The sequence below is a fragment of the Suricata suricatta genome, chromosome 7 (genome assembly GCF_006229205.1).
Source record: "Suricata suricatta isolate VVHF042 chromosome 7, meerkat_22Aug2017_6uvM2_HiC, whole genome shotgun sequence".
Classification (NCBI taxonomy): Eukaryota; Metazoa; Chordata; class Mammalia; order Carnivora; family Herpestidae; genus Suricata; species Suricata suricatta.
The window spans coordinates 133,017,780-133,045,527 of NC_043706.1; the positions used below are offsets into that span (position 1 = coordinate 133,017,780).

Sequence of the window (27,748 nt, forward strand, 5' to 3'; positions counted from 1 at the left end):
ATTCAGCTGCTTGGCCATTTGCTAGCCGGATATGTCACTCCCTGAGGGGAGTTGCAAAAATAGGCAGGGGAGCGCCACTCCCTGTCAGAGGAGAAGCCAGAAGATCAAAGATCAACCGCCTGCAGGCAGGGTAGTATCAGCCCCTCAGGCGCTGTGCTAAAACACTTTAGTCTGGTTCCCCTTTTACTCCAGTCTTAATCCCTTAACCCTGTTTCCTAGCAACCGACCTAGGTCAGCTGCCTTGTTTTCCCGCCTTGAAACCTTTATAAGACACAGTGTTTTCTGAATAAAAAAAGAAGAGGCTTGATCAGAAACCGTGTGCTGTCTCTACTCTCTGTGCGTCTCCCTCCTGTTCTCTCTCCCTCCCTCAGGAAAAGAACCCTCCACGATTCTCCACCCTGCCAGTGGGGGGGGGAGGGGGAGACAAGACAGGTACCACCGAACGCCTGGGCGAGCGTGCCGGGACCTGGCTTAGGCTAAGACAAGTATAGATAAACCACATCTTCTTGATCCATTCATTAGTTGATGGACATTTAGGTTCTTTCCATGATTTGGCTATTGCTGAAAGCACTGCTATGAACATTGGGGTACATGTGCCCCTATGCATCAGCACTCCTGTATCTCTTGGGTAAATTCCTAGCTGTGCTATTACTGGGTCATAGGGGAGTTCTACTGTTAAATTTTTCGAGAAACCTCACACTGTTTTCCAGAGCGGCTGTACCAGTTTGCATTCCCACCAACAGTGTAGGAGGGTGCCTAGCTACTGGTTTATGGGCCTTCCTTGAATGTACTGAAAATGTGATGAAGTCATGGACCCTCTCCTAGAAAATGCAAAACAAAAGCAATAAAAGATTAATGTCTGCCTCCCCCAACATTCTGTAGTGATGGAATCACATTTGTTTTGCTTCATCACTTAATCCCCATTATGTAACAGGAGCTCAGGACATGTGCTTAATGACTTTGTGACTGACAGAAGAAAACAAAAGTTCTTTCTACCTGCACATCCTTCTTCCACCTCTCGCTCAGCCACCTCACCCTTTATGTCCCAGAAGCGTTAGAACCATTCTTTATACTTGGTGCCTTTCTTGTCCTATTGAAGACCAGTCCCTACACCATGTTTGGGAGCAACCCCCTCCCAGTCCTTCAAAGAAAGCACATTTATCATCCCTTCTATCCCTTGTATCTTCAGAGAATCTCCCTTTACTTTCTTTCCTCTCAATGCATAACAATCTTTAAATCCCTTCTACCTCTAAAGCAATCCCTCCTGCGAAAGCCCTACTCATAGTCACTGCTTGTTTTTTAACCTCCATTCAAGGTGCTTTAAAGAAATTTCTTCTTGCCGCTCTAGTCCTCACCATGTACTTGGTTCTCAAAGCCCTGCAAGTGAGCTTCAGGCACAGCTGTATCCAGGTACTCACACTAAAAACTGGCAGGCTTTTTTTTGCTGCATTCAATGGGCACTTTTCAACCCTATCTTACTAACCTCCCTGATGTCTCCATATTCTCCTCCCTTGGCTCTCAGGACTCAGCCTTCTTCCACCTCCCGTCATCTCTCCTCAGACTCCTTACCCAACCTTGTCTCCTTCCATCTCTAAATTATTGGTGCTCCCTAAGGCCCCGTTCATGTGCTTCCTTTCTCATATTACATTTTTATTGAACTGTCATCAGTGCCAATAATCCCAAATCCATATTTCAAGCTAGAATTACACCCTGAGCTCCTGTGATGTCTATCAGATTTCCTGCCAGCACCCCACATTTCCAATTCTTTTTTTCAATTTTTTACTACTTTATTTTATTTTATTTTATTGAGAGACAGAGTGTGATCAGGGGAGGGGCAGAGAGAGAGACAGAGAGAGACACAGAATCCAAAGCAGGCTCCAAGCTCCAAGCTGTCAGCACAAGAGGCCTATGTGGGGCTCGAATTCATGAGTGCAAGACCATGACCTGAGCCAAAGTTGGACCCAGGTGCCCCAAACTTATCATCTTTCTTGAAAAATGTGCTCTTCATCCTCATCGTGATGAATGGCACTACGCATCTCTGCTGTCTCCAAGGCTGATATCTACTTATATTCACTATTTTCACATTATCAATAAGTTACATTAACTTGTAAAAATAAAAATGTTATTCAACTACATTTTGAAAATTATATTTATAGTATTTTTAAACTATGTTTTTATTTGCTTTATGACAATAGATCAATGCCACACATATGTCTTAGAGAAGCTAAGAAATAGGTAGAAGGTATTTCAGATTAATGCTATATGGATTATGCTTCCAAATATTTTAAGGGGCTAGGGAAGTCAATTCTAGTGAATACTTGAAACGTTTTCCTTTGTTATTTGTCTATACTACTGTATCAACTAAGCAAAGGTATTTTTATTAACTCCAGTCCCTGTTAGGCCCAATCTTTGTTCCAATTAATAAGGCTTTTCTGACTTATTATTTAAGCAAATACATACCAAAGTGATGTGTGACTGGACCCATCCACATATAAAAGAGAAAGCTCTAAAGAGGTGAAATTTCATCTTCTGTTCCTGTTTGTGACTCCGCTCCACAGATGGCCTCTGCCAAGTCACGCTGACATTTCCTCTGACTTTAAGAAGGAAGTTTACCTTGCTCGGTGGCTTATAATCATATCACTTACACTTGAGTACTCTTTCTAGTTGACCTGATTTTATTTTGATCATAAAAATATATAGATACAGAAACTGAGCAGAGTCAAGGGAACCTGCTTAAGGTAATGACAGCAGAAAAATTAAATCAGACATTATGATCCTGTGCCCAACACATCTTCCAAAAGAATGCCTAGCAGACTGGAAAGATGAACGAGATGCTAACATATATGCAAGTTTGATCCAAACAGTAAAATGAAGGCATATATAAATATACCTATCTGCATACTACCAAGATACTAAGGACAAACCAATCAAAGGTCAAAACTATCTACCTGAAAAACGTTTCCACGTCTCACTTTTTTAAACCTCTTCTTTCTCCCATCTTTCTTTCTTTAGTCTTAGGATCCTAAGGACTCTTTGGCTCCTCCCAGCAGTAAGAGAAAACTTGGAAATGCATTGATTCTTGTGGTTCTAATTAAATTCTCCACACACATTCATCATCTCACTAGTTGATCTCAAGTCTTGACATGAAAAATACAACATTCTGACAAGTTCTCAGTTTTGTACAAGACAAACTGAGTTAGATCAGGACAATGAAAGAAGTCCTTGAAAAGACCTTTTATCTCTAACAGTCTCAGCGTTTCAGAGATAAGCTGTCATACAAGTGGGTTCCTTTCCCTTCATGGCCCCATCTACTTTGTAATTATGCCTTCATTCGCTTGACTATTTGATTCACATCTGTCTCCACATCAGACTGAAAGCCTCGGGAGAACAGGTGGAGTGAATGTTTCTGCTTGCCCTTGTACCCAGAACACTCAGTAGTCTTGCTGTTCAATAAATATTTGTAGGACACTTCTGTGGACACAGGACAAATCATTCCTGTGTGTATGACATTTCCATAGGGAAAGAGAGGGCCCGCAAAAGTATAAAGTTCTAGACATTTGAAGATCTTTTAAATACCAAAAGCCAAGGGTTTTCTCTAATAACAGCTGTTTGTTAACATGAATAAAACGAATTACAAGTAGCCCAGATCCCGAGTGCAGAGATCAGTGGGAAGATCTTTACTTCAAACATGGTTATAAGGCATAAGGCAAAGTGCAGAAGGGTCAGAGGCTTAAGTTAATCTCCTTTGTGGCAAAGGTCGCAGAGGGGAATGGCCGATAACCACCACACTGATGGTGACAGTGTCTTACGTCTCATATTTTCTCTCTCAGGCCTGTGGATCTACACCAAGCTTGGGAGCTAATAGTCCAGGTCCAGCAGAGCCTCTGTATGTAGCCACGGAATACTGATTCCCCTATCTGTCTTCAGATAGGGAGCACAAAGTCAAGTTAAAGTTTTTCTGCTTCCGGTTCTGTGTCTCCTTCTTTCTCTGCCCCTCCCCCTCTCATTCTTTGTCTCTCTCTGTATAAAAGTAAATAAAACGTTAAAAAAATTTTTTTAAATAAAAAAAGTTTTTAACATAAATATTTGTTGGAAAAGGAATGAAAATCAAGACCCAGAAACACAGAATCCAGATTAAATGTGTAAATTCTTAACTCATACTTCAGCTACTACTCAGTAAAGTACTGGTTGGACTGCCCCGATATTGGATTCTCCTGCTTCAAGGGCAGCACCACCCATCGGCTCTTTGGTAGGTCCCTTCCTTCTTTTCCAGATGCTTTCACATTTGGACAAGAATTGTGACCTTAGTCAAGTAAAACAACAGATTGTTAACTGACATAAAGGTGCCTCTAGATGAAGAAGGAAATGATCTCATATTAATAAGTATATATTTGCATTTCAGACACTTGGGTACAAACACAATCCTCTCTTCCCCCAGTTCACCCTCTGTGAAAATGGCTGCATAATCTCCAACAAAATAATTTTTTTCTTTAAGAAGCTACATTTTATTTTTTTTTAAGTAATCTCTACACCCAATGTGGGGCTCAAACTCATAACCCTGAGATCAAAAGTCAGGTGCTCTATCAACTGAGCCAGCCAGGTATCCTTGCTATACTTTATTTCAAAATAATTTTTATTTTATTAAAATGAGGGTGGCTTGCATGTCAAAAGTGATAGGTTTATTGCCTTTCATATAAAGTCCTATTTTAAGCATCATCTTTTTTGAAAGAATAAGGATGACCCCAGAATATTTTCAGAAGACATATATATAATTAAATATATATCTTCTAGCCATACAGTTAGGATAAATTCTACTTGCCAATAAGATCAAGGATGCAGAGAAGTATGAAGGAGTATAATAATGTGTTGATGGATAATTACTATAAATTCCTCCATATATGAACCACCAATCTCAAAAGGATACACTTAAATATGAATACAAAACTGTATTAAAGATATATTTGATATTTCAGAATGAACTTTGGATTTCATCATGTGTCTACTCATAATTATAAGGAAGATCTATTAAAAAGTAGACCATATCTAATTTGTTTTTTATAACCCTGGAGCTAAATATACTGTTTTCCAATTAAGTATTTCAAATAAGTAAATAAATGATAGTGCCACAGCTTAGAAATGTCAAAATGTAGCATTTCATTTAATAGATTCATATGTGGTACACTAATGTAATACTAACAAAAAGATAAAATAATATTTTGTGTGTATAGTATACCACATGTATATTTTAAAGACTTAATGTAAATTCATTCAATCAATTCTCAAAATAATCATACAATGTAGACAAGGTTAGTAACTCTATTTTCCAGAAAAGGATAAAGAAAACACTTCTCAGCTATTTTTATGAGACTAGCATTACCTTTTACTGAAACAAAGAATGAAATTATGACAAAAAATATTATACTGCTTACATTTTTTAATGTTTATTTATTTTTGAGAGAGAGAGAGCACAAATGGGGGAAGGGCAGAGAGAGAGACACACACAGAATCCGAAGCATAATACTCTTTAAAAGGCATCAAAAAGCAAAAGATAATTATAGTTAAATCTAGCAAGAGATATCTAACTCTTATATATTAAAAACTACAAAACTTGGCTAAGAATGGGGCACCTGGGTGGCTCAGTCGGTTAAGGGTCTGACTTTGGTTGACAGCTCAGAGCCTGGAGCCTGCTTCAGATTCTGTGCCCCCTCGCTCTCTCAGCCCCTGCCTTACACTCTCTCTCCCTCTCTCTCTCAAAAATAAATAAATAGACATTCAAAACATGGCTAAGAAAAACTAAAAGAGATCTACAATAAAACTATGGCAATTAAGAGAGCATGATACAGGTATAAGGATATACATATTGACAATGGGATGGAGGAGGGGGCTGAGAAATAGAGACACACAATCAATTGTCCAAAAAAAATCACCAGAGCAAATCAATGCAGAAAGAAAAGATATTTCATTAATATTCTTGGAACAAGTGGGTATCCTTATTTAAAAAAACTAACTTCAAGTCCTACCTCCATAGACCTAAATATAAAAGTTAACACTATAAAGCTTGTGGAAGAAAATATAAAAAAAATATTTTCGAACTCTTGAGGTAGGCAAAAATTTCTTACTCAGGATGCAGAAACTATAAAAGAAAATATTGAAAATGTCTGCTCATTAATGATGACATTAACAAAATAAGCAAGCTGGAGGTGAGAGGAAGTATTGACAAAATTTCTATCCGGCAAAGGACCCACATCAAGAATATATGAAGAATTTTTCCAACTTGTTAATACAATGACATGTAGACCAATTAAAAACGGGCAATGGTTTGAATAGACACTTCAGAAAGATCTACAAATGGCCAAGAAGCACACGAACTAGTGCTCAACGTAGCGAATCATTGGGAAAACAGACCTGCGATGAGTTACAAGCTATAATGACAACAATTAATGACGAGTAAACTATGTTGGCAAGATACCGGAAACACCCAGGACTCTCAGCCGTTACTGATGAGCATCTAAAAAACTACAACATTCTTTTGAAATATTTGGCACTTTCTTCATAAATTTAAGCACAACAGAACCCTATGACCACCAGCTCTACTCTTTAGTATTTACTCAAGAGAAAGGAAGGCATACATCTGTACTAAGACTTGTGTATGAATATTCATAGTGAGTTTATTTATAATAGTCTCCAACTAGAAACAACCCAAATGTCCAAAAACAGGAAAAGAAGTAAACAAATTGCAATATATTTATATGATACAATAGGCAGTAATAAACAGAAATGAACTATTACTGACACATGCAACTACATAAACTAATCTCGCACACATTATGCTGAACAAAAGAAGCCAGATCTATGAGTACATGCAGGTGATGCCATTGATAGGAAGTTCTGGAACAGACAAAACTAATCTGTGGAGAAAGGCATCAGAACAATGTGGCTGGAGAGAGGTGGGATTTACTGCAATGGGGCAAGAAGAGAAATATTCCGTATCTTGGTAACAGTGTGAGTTACATGGATACATGCATTTATTAAAACTCCTAGAACTACAGGGGTACCTGGGTGGCTCTGTTGGTTAAGTGCCCGACTTTGGTTCAGGTCATGATCTCATGGTTCATGAGTTCAAGTCCTCCATTGGGCTCTGTGCTGACAGCTCACAGCCTTGAGCCTACTTCGAATTCTATATCTCCCTCTTTCTCTGCTCCTCCCCTGCTTTCACTCTGCCTCTCTCTCTCTTTCTCAAAAATAAACACTAAAAAAAAAGCTATGACTTCAGTCATTGTTCCTATAAATTCATAGATTATGACTATAGATTCAAATGCATAAATAAATTCCTATCGTATGATTCTCAGTGCTCTGGTTATAATTAATTATACTGATTGTACTTGAAGTACATTAAAATTCTCCTTAATCCTTTCTCTCCCCTCCCCCTACCAAAAACATGAACTATTTATAAAAGTTTCAGAGTCTCTTCATTTGGTTTTACTTATCTGAACTCATAAGCCATGCATGGTAAATTTCAGACCTATAATTTGTGGCTTCCTGCTTCCAAGATTACTCCAGAGCTGTTCTCATGTGACTGTTTTTCTAGTTAAATATTTACACATATTCACAGGGTACACAGGCAATTCATATTTGACATGAGTTAACAGCATCTACATCTGTTTCTCATCATAACATGACTGGAAAATGTGCCTACTAAACACTTTTTTAATATAGTTGTCCAAAACATTGTTTCTACTTTCATCTTGAGACATTTCTATGTAAAGAAAATAAGACAAAATGGCCTTTCTCAGGCGCTGTTTCTTTCTTCTTTCCCTTCCTCTGGCTTCAGGATCCTTTCTTGATATCAATCATTACTTTCCAAACCCAACCAACATATGGGCCATGTTTTATTTTTATCAGTATGTGAAAAACACAAAATCAAATGGAAATATGAAGTGGAAAATAATCTACTTGGATTTTTTAAAAAAACACCAAAAGCAACAGTTGGCTTTGGCTCTTCAAGGTTAGCAAGATTGCATTTGAGTCTTGTTGATATAAAAATGCTTGAAGTCTGTTTCATGCAGAACTCAAGCATGGTCTTTCCAAACACAAAACAATAGGAAGAAGAACAAGAAGGAGGAAGAGGAGGAAAAGGAGGAGGAGGAGAGGAAGAAGAAAAGAAAATTCTTGGCTTTCAAGAGGTAGTCATTTCTAAGTCTCCAAAATTTTAAATTACAACATAAACATCTGCTCAAATTCTTCCCCTGTCTAACAAAGTGAATCATATTTTAAATTCATATATTTTCCCCAAAATATAAAGCATAGTCAAATTATGAGAGTATTCTCAGAACACTAACTTAGAATAAATTGATCTTGTCTGTATTTTGTTCTGTTGTTTTGGGTTTTATTCCACATATCTGTTCTCTTATTTCTATGCATATGTTGTTATCAGAAGCAATAGCAAAGTAAAATGAAAACAAAAATTCCTGAGTGAATTATAAATCCTAGAAGGTAACTATAGTTCCTATGTATCGAAGAAGCTAGAATATAAGGAATGATTGTTTTCAACTATTTTGAGTTTTATTTTTCCAATCTGTGTCTAATTCAAGAGTTTCATTTTTTCTTTTCTCTTCCCTGATTATACTTTGGCCACCTCACAGCTTATTACCCTCTGGGAAGAAAGAGATTGGATAAAATAAAATGAGATGAAACTAAAATGAGTGCAATTGGCCTCAACAGCCCTGAGGAAAAACTTTAAGGAAGCCTAGAAAACCTGGCTCTAAAAAAGCTTTTTGTGCATCTGAGAATGCAAATTATCTTCAATATTCTTAATTCCTGTCATACTGATTAAAAAGCAAAAGAATAGATTTTTAGACATACTATTTATAGGCATTCTATTTTATGAAATAATATGAAAAGTTGCTCAAATCCAGCTATCATACTGTACACTCAAAGAAACACTTCCTACAATACTACATCTTTTCTCAAATACATGTATACACACATGTACACACACACATGCATGCATGCACACAAATGAGTAAGTATCAGTTTTGGTTTACCATTCTGATACTTCAAATATTTATGATCATTTTAGAAGAAGGTAAGTAATTAAAATATGTGGGTAACGACAACCTGCAGGTGACGCAAAAATTTTTTGCCTCATGAACATTCATTATGTAGTAGATAAATATTTAAGGAAAGGGAATAATACGTACATTTAAGTTTCTTTGTCAGGGTGCCTGGGTGGCTCAGTCAGTTGGGTAAATATCTGGCTCTGGATTTTTGGTCAGGTCATGATCTCATGAACTGTGAGACTGAGCCATGCATCTGGCTGTGTGTAGACAGCATGGAGCCTGCTCGAGATTCTCTCTCCTCATCTCTCTCTATCTCTGACCCTCCCCACCTCTGCACAAACTATCTCTTTTTCTCAAAATAAATAAACATTGTAAATAAATAAATTAAATAAGTAAACAAATAAATTTTTCAATTTTCAAACATGAGCATTCAAAAACCCAAGGAACCTAGTAAAACTTTTCAGAAGGTAGAGGAGGGAAGAGTTCTCAATTCTTTTTATGATGCCAGCACAACCCTGATACCAAACCCTGACATATGTCATAAGAAAATTACAGACCAGCATTTTTCATGAACATAGATGTAAAAATTATAACAAAATATTGGCAGTTGAATCCAGTAATATATAGAAAGGACATTATATCATAACTATGGGCAGTTGACTGCAGACTTAACATTCAAATATCAATATTAATGACCATATTTAAAAAATAGAGAAAACCATATGATCATCTCAATAGATGCAGAAAATGTATTTGTCAAAATTCAAAACCTATTAGTGATTAAAAAACAAAAGATCTCTAAGTATGCAAGTCATAGAAGGGAACTTCATCTAATAAAATGCCCTCCATTAAAAAACAAACTTACAGCTAACATCAGACTTATGGTAAAATATTAAATACTACCCTATGTTTAGGAACAAAGCAATGGATTTCTCATCTCACTACTTCTGTTTATCCTTATATGTGTAGTGAAAGCTAGTGCAATAAGGTAAGAAAAAAAAATAATAAAAGACTCAGAGACTTAGAAAGGAAAAGGAATAACTGTCTCCTAAGGATAATCAAAACATTGTTTAGAAAATCCTAAGAAATCCATGTAGAAAATCCTAATAAATCTTCTTTTAAAAATCTTGAAAGTAATCATTGAATTTAGCATGGTCACAGGATAAAAGATTAATATTAAAAATCTATTATATTTCTATGTAGTAGCAAAAATTGGGAAATAACATTTAAAAAACAATTCCCTTTACAGTATCATCAAAGAATAATTAGGGATAATTTTAACAAAAGCATGTAAGGTCTTAAAACTGAAAACTACTATGACTTGCTGAGAGAAAATCTAAAGAAGACATAAATAGAGAGATATACTATGTTCATAGAAAAGACTTAAAATTGTTCAGATGTCAATTCTCACCAAATTCGCTATTATGGTCATTCACTCCCAATCAAAATCCAAGCAAGCTATTTCTGTAAAAATTGACAAGTGATTTTAAGATTTTTGTAGAACTGCAAATGAAAAAGAAAAAGAAAGGTGGAGAATTCATAGTACTTCTTAATTCAAAACTTACTACAAAGCTAGAGAATCCAAACAATATGGCATTGTTGCAAGAAAAGACAAATAGATCACTAATATGAAATAGAGAACCCAGAAATAAATTCACATCAGTCCATTTATTTTCAACAAAGAAACCAAAATAATTCAATAGGAAAATGGAAGTGTTTTCTCTTTTCTTTTTTTCTTCCTTAAACATATCTGGAAATTTGGAAACTCATATGGGAAAAAGTAAATATCAACTTCTACTCACTCCACAAACAAAACTTAATTTGAAATGCCTTATATATCCAAAGTAAATACTGTAACAATACTGTTTCTGGATGAAAACACAGGATAATATCTTCGTAGCCTCAGAGTAAGGAAAGATTTCTTAGATGTGACACAAACAGGGAAATAAAATAATTTGATAAATTAAATGAAATTTAAAAAATTGTTGCTCATCAAAATATCTTAAGATAAAAAAAGCAACTTATAGTCCAGAAGAAAATATTCATAATAAATATATGTAACAAAAAGATTGTATACAGGATATATAAAAAGTCTTACAAATAGCAAAAAAAAAAAGATGAATAATCCAATTAAAAATAGAAAATAAATTTGAACAAACCTTTCACAAAAAAGATATATAAAAGCTCATAAGTACATGAGAATGTGCTCAATATTTCATCAAGGAAGCACAAATTTTACTTTAACAGAATACTAAAATCAACAGGGTTAACAACACTGAATATTAGAATATTTTAGAATAACCATGACCTTTAAGTATTGCTGCTCGATTTTAAGATATGATAAACACTTTGGAAAATGTTCAACTACACCTACCCTACCAATTCCACTCCAAGTAATTGCTCAAAGAAAAAAACATAAATGTCCTCAAAGCTGTTCATAGCACCTTAATTATAATAGCAAAAATTTTGAAAAACTCAATTATTCATCAACAAAATAATGGATAAATACATTATCATATATCCAAACAATATACTTATATTCAGCAATAAAAAAGAATGAACTGCTAACACACAAAACAACATGAAGCATCTTAAAACACTTAAAAGTACCTACTATATGATTCCATCTATATGTGAGCACTGGGCCACGCAGCTAATTCTGCGTGGTCATCTCCTTGTAAATCTCGAGGCCTTACCATCCTATCAACCCAAGCCAGGCACTCTGACATATGCTTCTGAGTTTGCCCATGACGGGTAAGAAGATTTGGCAGGCCTCCAACCCAAGCCAGGCACGGTCCATTCCTTGCCTAATAGGAGCTTTTTAAAAATCAGTTTTAAAGGGAGGACCTGTCGGGGCCCGCCAAGTTTTCTGTCTGCCTCAGGCAAGGATTATCACTCCGTTGAGTGAGCCAGTAAACAAGATTTGCATCTGGAGGCTGGAGATTGCCACTTCCTGGTCAAAATAACTTTTGGCGACTGTCTTGCTGAGCTAGACGTGAGTGGTCAAGGCACACAAAAGATCAAAACTGTATTCAGTGTTAGTTCTCCATCCCCCAAGATTGCTGAGGCAAAGTCGGGGCGCTTCTTTGATATGCATTCGACTCTGTAGCCTGCCTAGGTCAGCTTGCCTTGTCCTCCCCCCCTGAAGACTATATAAAGAACAGTTCTTTGAATAAACGCTCTCTTTCGCCTGATTGGAGAACCATGAGTTCTGTCTTTACTCTTTGCGTCTCCCTCTCCTGCCCGCTTTTTCTCTCCTTCCCTCAGAAGGACCCGCGACGATTCTCCCCCCTGATTCTCCGCCCTGCCGGTTGGGGCGGACGAAACAGGTACCGCCAATTGCTGGGGACGAGGGGCCCCGGCCGTAGGGTTACGACATATATGAAGTTCAAGATCAAAGGAAAACTATCTATGGTAATAAAAATCAGAACGGTGGTTGTCTATAGTGGGTGGAAATTTACAGGAAAGAAATTCAGAAAACCTTCTGGAATGATGGAAAAGCTCTAACTTCCGAGTGGAGTGGTGATTATGTGGATATACACATTCATAAAATCTAAAATTGCACACTTAATAAGGAAGTGTTCAAAAAAGAAAAGGATAGAGATGTGTCAAAAGGACACGTTAGCCAATCTGAAAAGAACTCAATTACCAAGAAGAACAATTTAAACAAGACAATAAATAACATATTAATGAATTCTAACCAAAAATATAAAAGAAGTACTCATGAGTCCTTGCTGATATAAATAGAAGAGTGAATAATAAATAAAGAAGAGACAAATCCTTATGATAGAAGAATTCCAAATAATACACATAGATACCTTCCTTCCAAGAGGTGAAGTAAATTTGCTTCCACAGAAGAGAGCATGAAAAAAGAAAAGCAGTAACTACTTATGGTGCATCACTCTCATTGTCATGTGAAAAGCTCAAATTAATGTATATTGAGTCAAGATTAAGTGGAAAATAAATGACTTTCCTGAAACTTGATTCCTTTAAAAATTCAATATTCTTTTCCCCATGGCATATAATCGAGATATTATCAAACTATCTACTGTTTGAGCGGCACCTGGTTAAGCATCGGGCTGTTGATCTTGGCTTGGGTCATGATTTCATGGCTAGTGGATTCAAGCCCCGCATGAGACTGTGCAGAAGGCATAAAGCCTGCTTAGGATTCTCTCTCTCCCTCTCTCTCTCTGTCCCTCCGCTGCTCCTGTGCATGCCTTTCTCTCTCTCTCTCTCTCAAAAATAAACTTTAAAAAAAAAGAAACAAGAAAAATGAACAATCTACAGTTTAAAAGGGCCAGTTTTTCTTTTGATTTCTAATCCATTACAGATTGATATTTTTAAATTTTTTTAATGTTTTTTTAACACTAGCACGGAAGGGGCACTAGCAGGGGAGGGGCAGAGAGAGAGGGAGACACAGAATCCAAAGCAGGCTCCAGGTTCTGAGCTGTTAGCACAGAGCCTGATGCAGGGCTCAAATTCACGAACCCTGAGATCATGACCTGAGCTGAAGTCGGATGTTCAACTGACTGAGCCACCCAGGTGCCCTTCGATTGATACTTCTATAAAAGACAAATTAATTATCAGAAAAATAAAATGTTTAAGAGGCACACAAGCTACAAGAACTAAACTTTTTGTTATTAGAATTAAAAAACACAAAATGGCTAATTTGAATTTGGTAGAAAATTTCTAAAGTTCCTCTCAATTTCTGAATTTATTTCATTGTGGACCAGTAATTTTGTGAATTGACACCGGTCCACAGACCACATGTTATTTTTTAAGTTTATTTATTTATTTTTGTGTGTGTGCACAAGCAGGGCAGGGGCAGAGAGGGAGTGAGAGAGAACCCCAAGCAAGCTCCACACTGTCAGCTCAGAGCCCAATGTGGGGCTTAAACACACAAACTATGAGATCATGTACTGAGCCAAAACCAAGAGTCAGACATTTAACCAACTGAGCCACCCAGGCGCACCCCCACCCCACAGACCACATTTGGAGAAGGAATTATATAGTTTGCAATGTAACAAAAATAAGGATTCGTTCATTCATTTATTCATTCATTCATTCATTCATGTCAAATGCTTACCATGTGTTGAGCACTGCCACAGGCAATTGGGAATCAGTGTGAATGTGATCTAAACATCCCCAATCTCTTGAAGTTTATAATCTGGTAAAAAAAAAAAAAAAAAGAAAGATATGTTTTTTAAAAACCTAATAATTAAATCATCTGGAGAAAATATCAGAAAGTAGTATCAGGGACAAGGGGATAGAAAAGTGTGATAGTGTCAAGTGGCTCTTTTGGATTGAGGATCAGAGAGAACTTCTCTAAGGAGCTGACATTTGTCTAAGATCTAAATGATTAAGAAAGATTCTGCCATGCTAAGTTCAAATGGAAGAGGACCACAGGCAGAGGGGACAACGAGCGCTAAACCCCTCATAAGTACCTCCATTTCCTGGCAAGATGGAGTAACAGATACAGGATTTACCCTCCTTCCTGAAACAGCAACAAAAATTGGACAAACTACATGAAACAATGGCTTTCATGACATTGGAAGTCGGGAAATGTAGGACAATGATCCTTGAGAGATAGGAACCAAATGAGGTAAGCCTCATGATCACTTCAGTTTAGTGCGTGGAGAAATCTGTCAGTCCCCAGAAGAGTTGAGGGGACCCTAGGCAGAGTGTAAAGGTCTTTCTGAGTTGAGTAAACTTTGCTGGGAACACGAAGGCAATCAGAGTTCACAGGGCAGAGGAAGAGAGAAAAGAAAGCTATACAGAAAATGACTTCCAGAGATTTGCAGAGGATCTCCATTAAGTATAGTTAATAAGTCAACAAAGGAGATGAAATAAAATTATTAAAAAAAAGATACAATTAATCACAAAGGAGACAGAATAGGGGCACCTGGGTGACTCAGTTGGTTGAGTGTCCGTCTCTTGATTTTGGCTCAAGTCATGATTCCAGCATGGATTGAGCCCCACTTTGGGCTTCAGGCTAAGCATGGGGTCTGCTTAGATTCTCTCTCTCTCTCTCTCTCTCTCTCTCTCTCTCTCTCTCTCTCTCCCCCACCCCTACTCCTGTCTCCAGCTCATGCTATCTCTAAACCAACCAAACAAACAAAAAGAACAAAAAACAAAGAAGACAGAATTATAGGAAAGGGGATAAAAAATCAACTTGATAAATAGAAAGCAAACAGCAATATGGTTGATTTAAAACCCACCACATAAATAATCACATTTAATGTAAATGCTCTAACACCCTAATCAAAGATGGAGACTGTCAAATTGGATATAAATAAGCAATATCCAACTATCCTACAAGAAATGCATCAAAAATAAAGTCACAAATAGGTTAAGAGAAAGGATAGAAAAATTATAAACCATGGTAACAATCAAAAGAAAGCTATGTTAATCTAGGGCAAAGTATATCAGTTGGGAAATAAAGGGGCATTTCATAGTGCCAAAGGAGTCCATTCATCAAGGAGATCCAAAAACCCTACAAGTTTTTGTTTTTTGTTTTTAGTTTATTTATTTATTTTGAGAGAGTGAGAGCCAGGGAGAGGCAGAGAGAGAAGGAGAGAGAGAATCCCAAGCATGCTCCACACTGTCAGCACAGAGACCAATGAGGGACCCAAACTGACACACCAGGAGATCATGACCTGAGTCAAAATTCAGAGTCTGCTTAACCACCTGAGCCACCCAGGTGCCCTAAATCCCTACAAGTTTAAACAGATAGTAACAGAGCTTCAAAATACAAGTAGCAATAGCTGATAAAAATTGCCAGGAAAAAAAATACCAGAAAACTCACCATTATTACAGTCAGAAATTTCAGCTCCTCTCTCTCCTGCCACCAGTGATACATTTGTGACAATTTATAAACCTACACTGTAATCTCATTATCATCCAATCTATGGTGAGTCCACTCCTGGTGCTGTGCGTTCTATGGGTTTTGAAACATCTCTAACGGCATGTATCTACCAGCATAGTCACATGCAGAAATTTTCCATTGCCCTAAAAATCCTCTCCTTACCCCCAACCCATCAACCTCTGACTTCTTACTGTCTTCATAGTTTTGCCTTTTCCAGAATGTCATACAGTTAGAATCATACAGCGGTAGCCCTTTTCAAAACTGTGTTCTTTAACTTAGAAGATTCATTTAAGGTTCCTCCATGCTTTTATTCATGGCCGGAAAGCTCATATCCATTTGGCACTTAATAACATTCCATTGTTATGGATGGGCCACAGTTTATCCATTTCCATATTAAGGAAATCTTGGTTACTTCCAAGTTTTGGCAATTGTGAACAAAGCTTCTATCAACATCTGTTGTGCAGGGTTTTGTGTGGATATAAGTTTTCAAGTCCTTTGGATAAATACCACAGAGTGCAATTGAAGGATATTAAGGTAAGAATAGGTTGTGTTCTATAGGAAACCACCAAACTCTCTTCCAAAATAACTGAGTTCTTTTTCAGTCTCATCATCAGTGTAGGAGAGTTCCTGTTACTCCACTCCCCCGCTAACATTTGGTGTTGTCCTTGGTCTGGATTTTGGCCATGCTAATGGGTTGTTTTAATTTGCATTTCCTGAACAACATAAAATGCTAAGCATCTTTCATATGCTTATTTGTCCTCTGTATCTTTGGGGAGGTATATGTGCAAATATTTTGCCCATGTTTTAATTGTGTTGTTTGTTTTCTTTGTGTTGAGTCTTAAGAATTCCTTGTATATTTTGGATAGCAGTCCTTTATCAGATATGCCTTGTGCAAATATTTTCCCAAGTCTGTGGTTTGTCTTCTCATTCTCTGACAATGATTATATTTTAGTGCAGCAGCATATTTTAACACTAGCTGTGCGTTTGGTTCACCAATCTAGGTAGATTGGTGAAGAATAATTAAAATTAAAATTAAAATATTGCCAGAAACATAAAATAACAAAATACACAAATACATGCTGTCATCCAAGCATTTGCTTCTATATTTTCTCTATGCTGAGAAAATATTAAAAATCCTCTTAGACTTTTAGGAAATTGGCAAAATGAATTCTGTTGATGTTGTTCTTCAGTGAGTCAGATTTTTCTAGGCAATTGTATGCACCCTTCAAGATCACAAAGTGAAGAGTAACAGAAAGACAACAGGAAGGGAAATAGAATTAAATCATTTGATATTTTGCTCCCAGCAATTGTTACTGTTACAGCATTTTAAAATTATGGAAACTTTTAAGTTTTCCTTTAGGGAAATGGTTGTTGGTGTTAATTGTTGGAAGCAATGTCAGGGATCATTCCAAAATACACAGCTGAAATTGTTAAACTGAAAGAAATGAAAATTTCTTTATCAGGTCATCTTCCTCACTCTTCACTATCATTTTTGTAAGTTTGGAAGTTTCCATAATAACAAAGGCAAATTTTTTTTTTTTGAGACAGCAAAAGAACATGAGCAGGTGAGGGGCAGAGAGAAAGGGAGAGAGAGAATCCCAGGAAGGTTCTGCACTGTGTGCATTAAGCCCAATGTGGGGCTAATCTCACGACTGCAAGATCATTAGCGGGACTGAAACCAAGAGAAAGACACTCAGCCGACTGAGCCAGTCAGGCACCCCCAAAGTTAGATTATTTTTAATGAATGCTTAAATATATTGAAAGTCAGCAATGTTGCCTATTCAACTGATGAGCCATGTGAAAAACATCTAACAAAGATTTCATCAAAGTAAATTTGAAGTAAGCCAAAGATTTAAATATATAAGATAAAATAATAAAACTATGAGAAGTAAATATAGGGGAATTTCTTTCTTTTCAGAGATGAGAAAGCTTTACTAAACAATACACAAACCCCAAATTCCAGAAAGATTAGTGAATGAGACTACACAAAAAAAATTTTTTTCTGCACAGAAAAAAAATACCATACAAAGTCAAAATACAAATAATCAACTGGGAAAAAAATTTCAACACATATGACAATGAGCTCATTTCCTTCAGATATAAAGACCTCTTACAAATCAGTTATAAAAGGCCATTAGACCAATAGAAAAATTGACAAAGAACTTAGGGACAGTTCATAGAAAAGAAACACAAATGGTTTATAACATATGAAATCATCAGGAAATAAAAAATAAAATGTCAATGTTATTTTTTATTTATTGGAAGTAATTCTTAAAATCTATGTCATTAAGATAGATATTTAAGTGAAAAAAAGTCAAGATATAGAACAATCTATATTGTTTTTCATTTATTGGAAGTAATTCTTAAAATCTATGTCATTAAGATAGATATTTAAGTGAAAAAAAGTCAAGATATAGAACAATCTATATAGTGTGCCACTACCTGCTCAAAAACAGCTATATTTATAAATATATGTGTAGGGGTACCTTGGTAGCTCAGTCAGTTGAGCTTCTGACTTTTGGTTTTGACTCAATTCATGATCCTGGGGTCATGGAAGTAAGCCCCACAATGGCCTCCACACTGAGAATGGAGCCTACTTAAAATTCTCTCTCAAAACTAAAAAAATGAAGCTCTCTCTCCTCTTTCCCCTCTCCCACTTGCATGTGCTCTCTCTCTAAAAAAATTAAAAATTAAATAAATATATATGTGTACATATATACACATATATGTATGTATGTTTAGATTTGCATAGAACATTCTAGAAGAACATTATGCAAACTGGTTACTGTGGTGTTTTCTATGGTAGGAGTCAGGAAGTTTTGGATGAAGAGTAAATATAACTTTGCAATCTGTGTTCTTTCATAATGCTTAAATTTTTTTGAGAGATAGAGAAGGGACATAAGTGAACAAGGGACTGACAGAGAGAGAGGGAAAGAGAGAGAGAGAGAGAGAGAAGCAAGGCTCACTGAAGTGGGACCTGAGCTCACCCTAAGCAGGGCTCAAACTCACGAACCATGAGATCATGACCTAAGCCAAAGTCAGATACTTAACCAACTGAGCCACCCACACACCCGAGTAACATTTAAATTTTTAAATGAATGTCTGCATCACCTTATCAATGAAGAATAGTTAATAAAACAAACTATTTTATTCAACAAGTATTTACTGAGCATCTGCTTTACACCACTCATTCTTTTAAGCACTGGCAGTACAAGTAGTAGACAATAAATGTGTTCTCAGAGCTCTAACGTGCTCCTAAGGGGAGAATAATAAAAGTCTCTATTGACTTGTGTGCAGTCTAGTACTTTTAATGGCAATTTCATGAATATTTCATTTGGATGTCCCTTTTTTATTTAAGTGAATAAATTCAAGTTCATATAACATAGGTACTATAGTTTCTTCTTGACACAATTGTCATTATCATGATTTGGAAAAACTGATAACTTAGGAGAAGCAAGACAAGATTCATCCTTTATGCCTCCATATATATTCATAACATTTAAGAATTTTGTTCTTGCAACAAAACATTGCTGATTCTCTATCCTTGTTTTATGGTTTGTCTATTGAGAGTTGAAAACTTCTCACTCCCTTGACACTTAATTCAGGTTTTTTAGGATTTAAATCTATTTTGTGTCCTGAGAATTCAAAACAAAGACAATTCCAATGTCACTTACTGTTCTCATTCCCATTGCATCTCCATAGGTTTTCCCCTAGATAGAAACAATTAGACCAACAAAAATTTAAAATTACAGCTGTCAAGACCATTTCACTTGTAAAAACAAAAAGCATATTTTGGCTAAAGCATGCAGTAAGTAAAAGAACAATATTTCTAAGTCATGCTTAATGAACCCTAAGCTTATTCAGTTCTGCCTGGAAGGTAGGTCCTTGGCCAATAAATTGGGGAAAGCTGCTTATTAAATTTCCCTACAACTAAACATTTTCTCCACGTTGGGGACTTACCATCCATGTCAGCATGTAGTGGCTCTAAAAAAATCCTTCAATGAAGAATGTTGCCTAACTTTTGATCCTCTCTTTCTTCCTCTCTTCTCTCTGCCATGAGTTAGCAGTGTGACCTCACAGAAGACTCGGATTCTCTCCAGCCTCATGGTTCTTATGTCTAAAATCTAAACGTTGAAGTCAGATAATGTCTGAGGTTCCCATTCTACTTTATCATTCTAGATTCTTGGTTTCACTTTAGAAAAATTAAGCAACTTAAGTATTTGATGCCATTGAATTATTCAAAACACTGCCAAGTAAAAACAATCAGCTATTAGGGAATTCCAATGTACGCTTTAGGATTAATTGTGATAGGGAGTGATATTCAACCTAAAACACAGATTGGCACATCAGAAATAGCAAGCAAAATTAGTATAAAGCCCTTTTCAAGGCTACTAAGTATAACCTCAGAAGATGACAGAAAGAAAAATATCTTAGACACCAAGTTCCACAAAAAGTATCCATTTAGGTTCTAATTTTTTCTAAGAAACAGAAAAAAAGTTTAAAATTACCTTTCTGAAAACACAACTAAGAGTAATATTTATGAGTAACTAGCCACATGAAGAACTTTGCCATGACTTCCTAGATCAGTCATACAAAAAAGAAAATAAATGATTTCTTCATGGATTCTCTACTCATTTGAGTGCCAAATAATTCTGTACTAGCCTTGTGTTATGAAAGGTCAAATGCCTCCAAAGACTGAGGAAACAAATGATAAAAAGAATAGATTTCTGGAAAAGTGTATGCTAATTAAGCCATCTCTTGACATCAAAGAAATTTATATTCTCAACTCAAATCAGGACCAGTTCCAGTTTTGAATCTTTGTTTTCCTTTCCACATATTCTAGAACACTCCCTGGCCCTGCTCTGAATCCATGCTGCTAGAATTTTGTATTAACCCATAGCTAACCTGAAGTTTCCATCTGTATGAATTACAGCACAACATACCTCTGTCTCAAGGAGCACACTCTTGTTCCCCGAGGAAGAAGAAAATGAAAAGACTAAGTATGTGTGGGGTGGCAAGAGCTGAAATTTCATATTACCTACCAGAACACTTTCTCATAGGGATAATCCCCTCTGATACAACACATCAATAACCAATAACAACTAAAGCAGAATCCAATTTTTTTAAGTATGGGACAAAAGAGATCCAATTCAAACCACTCCCCTAAAACAAAATATAATGGGAAACAACCTTCCTTTTAACAGAATACCAATAGGACATTTGAAATTTTAGCCTCTCTTTCAACTAACACTCTGCCCAAGAAAGTTCTACTGGTTGCAACTCTAAAACCAACGCAGGAATTTTCTCCTACAGTGCCCATCATGAGTATGTTCAGCCATGGAACCAGGCTTCTTAAGTGTTGATTACTTCTTGACTTTTATCACTATACATTGCCTTCAAGACTCTGAAGGGCAAAAATAGCCTTGCTTAGTTCTGAAGTTTGATACAGCTTTTTCTGCAGTCTATTAGCTAAAGGTGAACCTTAATAAATGAATCTTTTGTTTCCATATTTAAAAGACACAGTTCCAACCAAGAATATTCTGCTACAATTTCATTAATTCACATTTAGACATGTGCAACTAAACAATCAAGGACTATGACATTTTCATACCTGATACCCTGTCAGACATTGACCTACTGGTAACTTTTTATGAAACTAATTCAACTTCTGAGGAAAGCCTGTGAATTACAAGTATTTATCTGAGAGTCTAAACTTAATAAATCAAGAAGATAAAATGGGTTGCTTTGTGTGTATTTAAAAACTTTCTGATTAAAAATATTGAAAAGGTTTGAAGAAATTCTCTCCTTCAGAGATTTAAGCATTTTTGTGGAGTTTCTTCTGGAATTTTCACCTCTTCTATGCCAATTAAGGGTGCCCTTCTCCACCTCCATTTTGTGCAGACTTCCAAATCATCAAGTCATTGATAGAAAGATATTTAAAATGAGAAAAGCTGAAATAACCTTACCAAATAAATGATGCAGTCTTTGATGTTGGGCAGTTAATATTAAAAAAGTCTAGATCAGGCATTCGTCGGCTTGAGGTTGGGTTGTGGGCCAGCTGGGTCGGCAATCTAAATTAGCTCTCGGTTGGAAGGATCTGACTGGCTAAGTCACACATTGGTGTTAGTAAGTCATAACAACTTAAAGACCTTTCTCTTCCAAGAATGTGTCCACTTTAACCCAGATTTAACAGTGAAGAACATCTAGAATAAGGAAATCCAGGCAGTGAACTGTTACTTCCAGCAAGCTGTACATAACAATCACAAGCTGTTCACAGAAATCACAAAATCTCCTTGGACTTCACTTCTCTATCCATAAAGTGGCAGTGTTAGAGTAAATGGAGTCTAAATTCCCTCTGAGCTAAAATGGGTTTGGCATCTGATTTATGATATAAGCATTGACACCAGGTATCTGAGACAGATGAGTGTGGGTCCTCCCAACCCATGCAAGTATAAGGTTAAGAATACATGTCTGATGTAATGACGCAGGCTGGGAGACATTGAGAGACAGAAGATTATTAGACTTGAACACAAACTTCACCTTGATGATAAGTCAGTAGAGACCTACTGATAAATGCCAGACAATAGAATGCTCCAAAGGGGAAAAACCTCCTATAAGAGACAGTAAACCAGAGTGTAAAACTCAGCTCAACCATTTATGGCTTGGACACACCATTGAACCATTCTGAGCCTCGGTTTCCTCAATGAATGTGTTACTATCTGGCCCACATACAGACAGCACAAAGTCTTTGTATCAGTATAAGAAAATGCACATACACACGCTCAGTAAATTGTAAAGCAACCACAGCTCAGAGCTTCCATGGGAATAGGCATTTAGGATTTAGAAGGACATCTCCTGTGAAAGAACAGAACAAAAACAGAAACAAAAAAGCTAGGAAAACATTTTTGAAAAAGCAGCTTCCTACTTGTCCAATCCTAAAATATAGACCCTGAAAAGTCCATATGTGAAACTTCTCTAGGCAATCCAAGAGAATAGAGGAGACTTTCAATGGAAAAGTCTATATAATAAAAAGACGACTAAACCTAAGTCTTTGTCATACTTTCTCAAAGCCCCAGAGGATGCAAGACATCCAGGTAAGCCAAAGAATCAGAGAATCTTTCCTTTATACCAGGAGACAGGACACATGCCAAGGAGGCAAGTGCAGGGTAGAGCTCAGTGGAGAGATTAGTCCAAGGTGCCTGAGTAATCATAAAGAAGTACAGAAACTGGGAGTGGGGGAGGGAGGAAAGATATCCGGCCACAGCCAAGATTGCCTGGGGACTATTGATTGGGGTACACAGGGGAAAAAGAAGAAAGCTTTTCTTATCCGAATGACCAGCTAGCCAGGAAGAAAAGTATTAGACACCAAAGCTAACTTGATGCAGGGAGTAGCACAAGCACACGATATCAATGTGTAAGATGGTATGATCAGATAAAATGCTATCAACCCCTAAATGAGAGAAGAAGAAATTCTAATGGCTGTTTTAAACATTATACCTAACCAAGCTCATTTGTTTTGATCAACTCTCCATGAATTCCCAGAAGAGTATAAGGAGAACATCCAGAGAATGGTGGGTAATAATCCAACTTTAAACATGACGATAATGTCAGTGCATATGTGTAGCCCTGCTGGCAAGAGGAACCTGAGTGGGGAACCAGAGGTTAGATCAAGACTGGAAGGATGCGTGTTCCGATCATTTTGTGGAACAACAGTGGAGAGAATGAAAGTCAGAGAATTTCCCAAGAGAGAAACTCTAGAGACAGCGAGACAGAGAAATCAAGAAGTAAATCAGATCAGATGCTATAGTTGAAAGGCTTAGGGAGAAATTAAAGAGAGACAGAGTAGAGTGCATTAAGGTAGGAGTGGTAGAAAGCTGTGAGTCCTGAAGTCTATAGAAGTGATAATTTGAATATGTGATCCATCCTGAAAGAGCTGAATCCAGGGGAAGAGTACAAAGACCCCCGATTTGACCAAAATGGAGTCTTGGAGAGCCTGTGGGGCATAGTCCAAGGTGCCTGAGTAATCATAAAGAAGTACAGAAACTGGGAGTGGGGGGGGGAGGAAAGATATCTGGCCACAGCCAAGATTGCCTGAAGACAGAGGTCCTCAATGCCAGAAGTCAGTCGAGCATTAAGAAGGGAAGTTCTTGCGAGCTGGCTCCCAATGCAAAGCACACAGGAGTAGATATTAAATGCAAAGGCCATACCCCAAGTCTAGAATGCTGCTGCTGAGAGGAATACCAAAACTTGAAAGCAAAGTCACCTCAGAGAGAATTTCTGAGGCTTACTTGCTCTGCTCACTTACTCTGCTTTGAAAATCGCTCTGGTGTCTCCTCACACTAGCTTGCTGGCTTCTCGGCTCAGAATAGCTCCGTTCCTCTCAAGGCAAGGGATTTGTGCATAACCTCGGAAAGTTTAAGAGTATTCACAAAATGAAACTAAATGGTACTCTTGTGCCTAGCTCAAATCTTGCTTGACAATTCCCTCTTAAGTCCCCATTACCTACGCAAAGGTGGCTCCACTTGATTAATCAAGGTGAAAATCCAGCTACAGCAAATCCCGGTCATTTGTGTTTCAGGGTGAAATCTAGTTCTAGCTGGAAAACTTTGGCCACATTTGACCAAGAGAGGTCAAGTTCAGATCCTTCTCTTTGACAGATGGCTGTAACTAAACCTAACCAAGAAAAGGTATTGTTAATTCATATGTATAAGGGAACTTAAAATGTATTCTTGTTGGTGCCCTACAATAAAACACCTGGAAAATATTAGGTATTCAATAGGCATGTGGGAAATGTTGAATATTCAAAATAGGCTTGCCTCCCGTATATGATTAACATCCATATTCACTAGTGAGAACAATCATTTGCCTTTTTTTTTTGGTTAGGATGGCAAGAAAGCTTGGGATTTATGGGCCAACAAGGAACCAGAAAACAAGGCTTCTAGCAAAATTTGCCTCAGACTTTCAATAGGTGGAAAGAACAAGGTTGTTAAAACTGACCTGCAACTTAAGTGAATTGATAAAATGTTCTTGTTGCAACCATTAATTTGCTAAAGGAGCAGAATCTTCCAATATGTTCCAGAAGCAAACTTCACCGATACTATGCTATACTCTGTGGTATCCAAACAGAATACTTATAAACAAGTGGCCTAAAAAGTGTGGTTTCTGTGTTTAAAAGCTCAATTTTTGAAAAGATTAAAGGCTTTACATTCAATGTGACTTAGTGTAAGTTCACCCAAGTGAGCTGTGTCACCTGACACTGAATTCTATTCCACAGGAATGAACAATGTTAAATTAAGTTTCCTGGGAAGTATTTTGAGTCAGCTTCATTTCTTTCCTTTCTGAGAGGTCTGTATTTTTCTATTTTAAGCCAATGTTTGGTATAAATATATACATTTGCCCATAAGTAGTTAAATGTTCTGTTTCTCTCTGACATAACAGATGAGTGCATGAGCCTCCTAAGAAAGCATTTTCCTTCATGAGAGGAAAAAAAAGAACTACCCTGTTCAAAATTGAAATTGAATTTTATAAATTTCTGTCGAGCATTTGGAAAGAGATTATATAAAATGAATAACAAGTCTAAAGAAAATTAAATAGGGATCAATTAAAAAGAGAAGCAAAACTATATTTTTAGTTTCGTGCAGATTAAATGATTAGCCTCATACAATGATGTTTTCCTGCCAAAAGAATGTTGTGCTCCTAGGGGTAATTATGGTAATAAGAATTAGGGTAATTTAAACTCTATTGAAAAGGGGATTTAAGAGCTTTTTTAAGAGATTCTTATGTTGCAAAGAAACCCAAGAATATGCTTGAAACCGGAGTTGTTTATGCTATCATTAATAGCTATGTAGGTACTACATTAATTTTGTGTACCAAAGGAATCAACAATTGTAGATTAAACTACTATAATCACCTGATATCTCTTTAACTAGGGAGTTTCCATTTGCTATATGCTTAGATTGAAGTTATATTGATGGTACCAAAATACCATCACATCGCATTATTTTCCAAATCAGAATATTTAAACTTTGCTACCAATACACAACGTGGGGAAGTAAATATCCTCCCAAGTAGACACAAATGTTCCATGTCTAGCAAATGACCACATTGGTCCAAAAATCTGAAATCCCTAGCTAGATTCGATTTATGAAAGGATGCCCTTTTATGGATTTCACAATAGCCTGATTTTCATTTTGTAAATGTCTTTCATTGTTCAGTGTCTTTATTCATCCCCACTCAATGATGAAGCGACTCTACTGTTTTGAGGCCCAATGCCACAGGTTAAATCAGAGAAATGAGTCATGCTGGATCTGGTCCCTAAAAGGGCTTGCCAGCAATACAGATGAGCTTATCGCTGGCACTTAAAATGACTTTTTTTTCTCTCCCCTTGTATGTTTTCTAGGGCTGTAGTAACAAAATCCTATAAACTGAGTGGCTCAAAACACCAAGAAATTATGCCCTCACAGTTCTGGAGACCAGAAGTCTGAATTCAAGATGGTGGTAAGGTTCGTGATCCCTCCGAAACTATAAGGGAGAATCCTTCCTTGCCTATTACTAGCCTTCTGGTGCTGGGTGACCATTCACTGGCATTCATTGGCTTGCAGCTGTGTACCTCTAGTCTCTGTTTTAATCATCACACGGCATTCTCCCTGTGTGGCTGTGTTTGCAGGGCTGCCTTCTTATTAGGATATCAGGCCTATTGGATTAGAGGCCTGATCCATTATGAAACTCACCTTAATTCAACTAATGACAACCACAACTACTTTATTTTCAAATAAGATCACACTCTGAGGTACTGCAAGTTAGGGCTTCAGCATATCTTTTGGGTGGAGGGAGGCACAACCGAGACCATAACATCCTGTAATACCTTTAATCCTCTGCCACAAAGCCCTTATATGCCAAATGAGTCTCTACATGGTAAGAAACTGGAATAGGAATGAAAACAGAAGTACCCGTTGGTTTATAATATGTTTGTTTTCTTCTACACCATAGACCATACTGGTCGGGAATTTTTATCTCAGTTTTTATAGATGAGAAGACTCATGTTAAATGGCTTGGTTGGTAGCACCCAACAGTCATATGTCATGGGAATCCTGGGTCTCCTCACCTCTGGATCTCAGCCATCCCCACTAATACATAGAGCCTAATGTAAAGCCCCAATCAGTATAGGACCACTGACACTCAAAATTCAAATTGAATGTTTTCAAATTAGATAAGGTATTGTTATAAAAGGGTCACAAGAAGAATCCTTGTGGTGATGAAACTGTGTGTACCTTGACTGGGGTTGTGGATGGCCCAGGGATGGTCCTAGAGCCTTGAAGACCACTGTTTCCCAGGCCCCTTCCCTGCCTGCCAGTTGGGTGGTGGTCCCCACATAATACCACCAGACTGTCTAGAAGTTGGCTTACGGTGACAACCATATGTGCCATCATGTCAAGGCATGGGAAGTTCCCTGAAGACAGAAGAAAAATTCCTTTTCATTACCTCCTCAGTCAGGAAATGGAAAGGAATTTCACTTAAAGAGATTTAAAGGTAGACGATGCATCTGCTCAGACCCACACTTTGCCTCTCAATTCTTGGCTTTGAACCACTAGTTGTTGTAAGAAAATCTCTAACATGAATGAAAACAACACAGGGGCCTGTGTTACGGTAGTCAGGTCATAGGGGAGACACACAGAGATCTGGGATTGCATCCCATCTATGCCCCTGCAGGGTATGGGGGTGTAGACAGAGTACTTTTCTCTCTGATCTTCAGGTTCATGGAGATGCCAGCAGTGCTGTTTCTTAGGGTTGTTCTGAGAAGTGACTGAAATTGTTCATGTAAAGT

At 37.1% G+C, this 27,748-nt stretch overlaps 1 protein-coding gene across 12 annotated transcripts in view; it reads right to left on the reverse strand.

Moving 5' to 3' along the window:
• The window catches only part of IPCEF1 (interaction protein for cytohesin exchange factors 1), a 177,333-nt gene that overhangs the window by 145,102 nt on the left and 4,483 nt on the right, over positions 1–27,748 (reverse strand). For 10 of the 12 annotated variants that reach the window (XM_029944019.1, XM_029944025.1, XM_029944017.1 and 7 more), the window contains exon 2: positions 14,146–14,226. The gene's annotated coding sequence lies outside the window, so the exon portion shown is untranslated. Of the gene's footprint in view, positions 1–14,145; positions 14,227–19,598; positions 19,635–19,884; positions 19,983–27,748 lie in introns of those variants that run through there. The other 2 variants (XM_029944020.1, XM_029944021.1) reach the window with 2 other exon arrangements.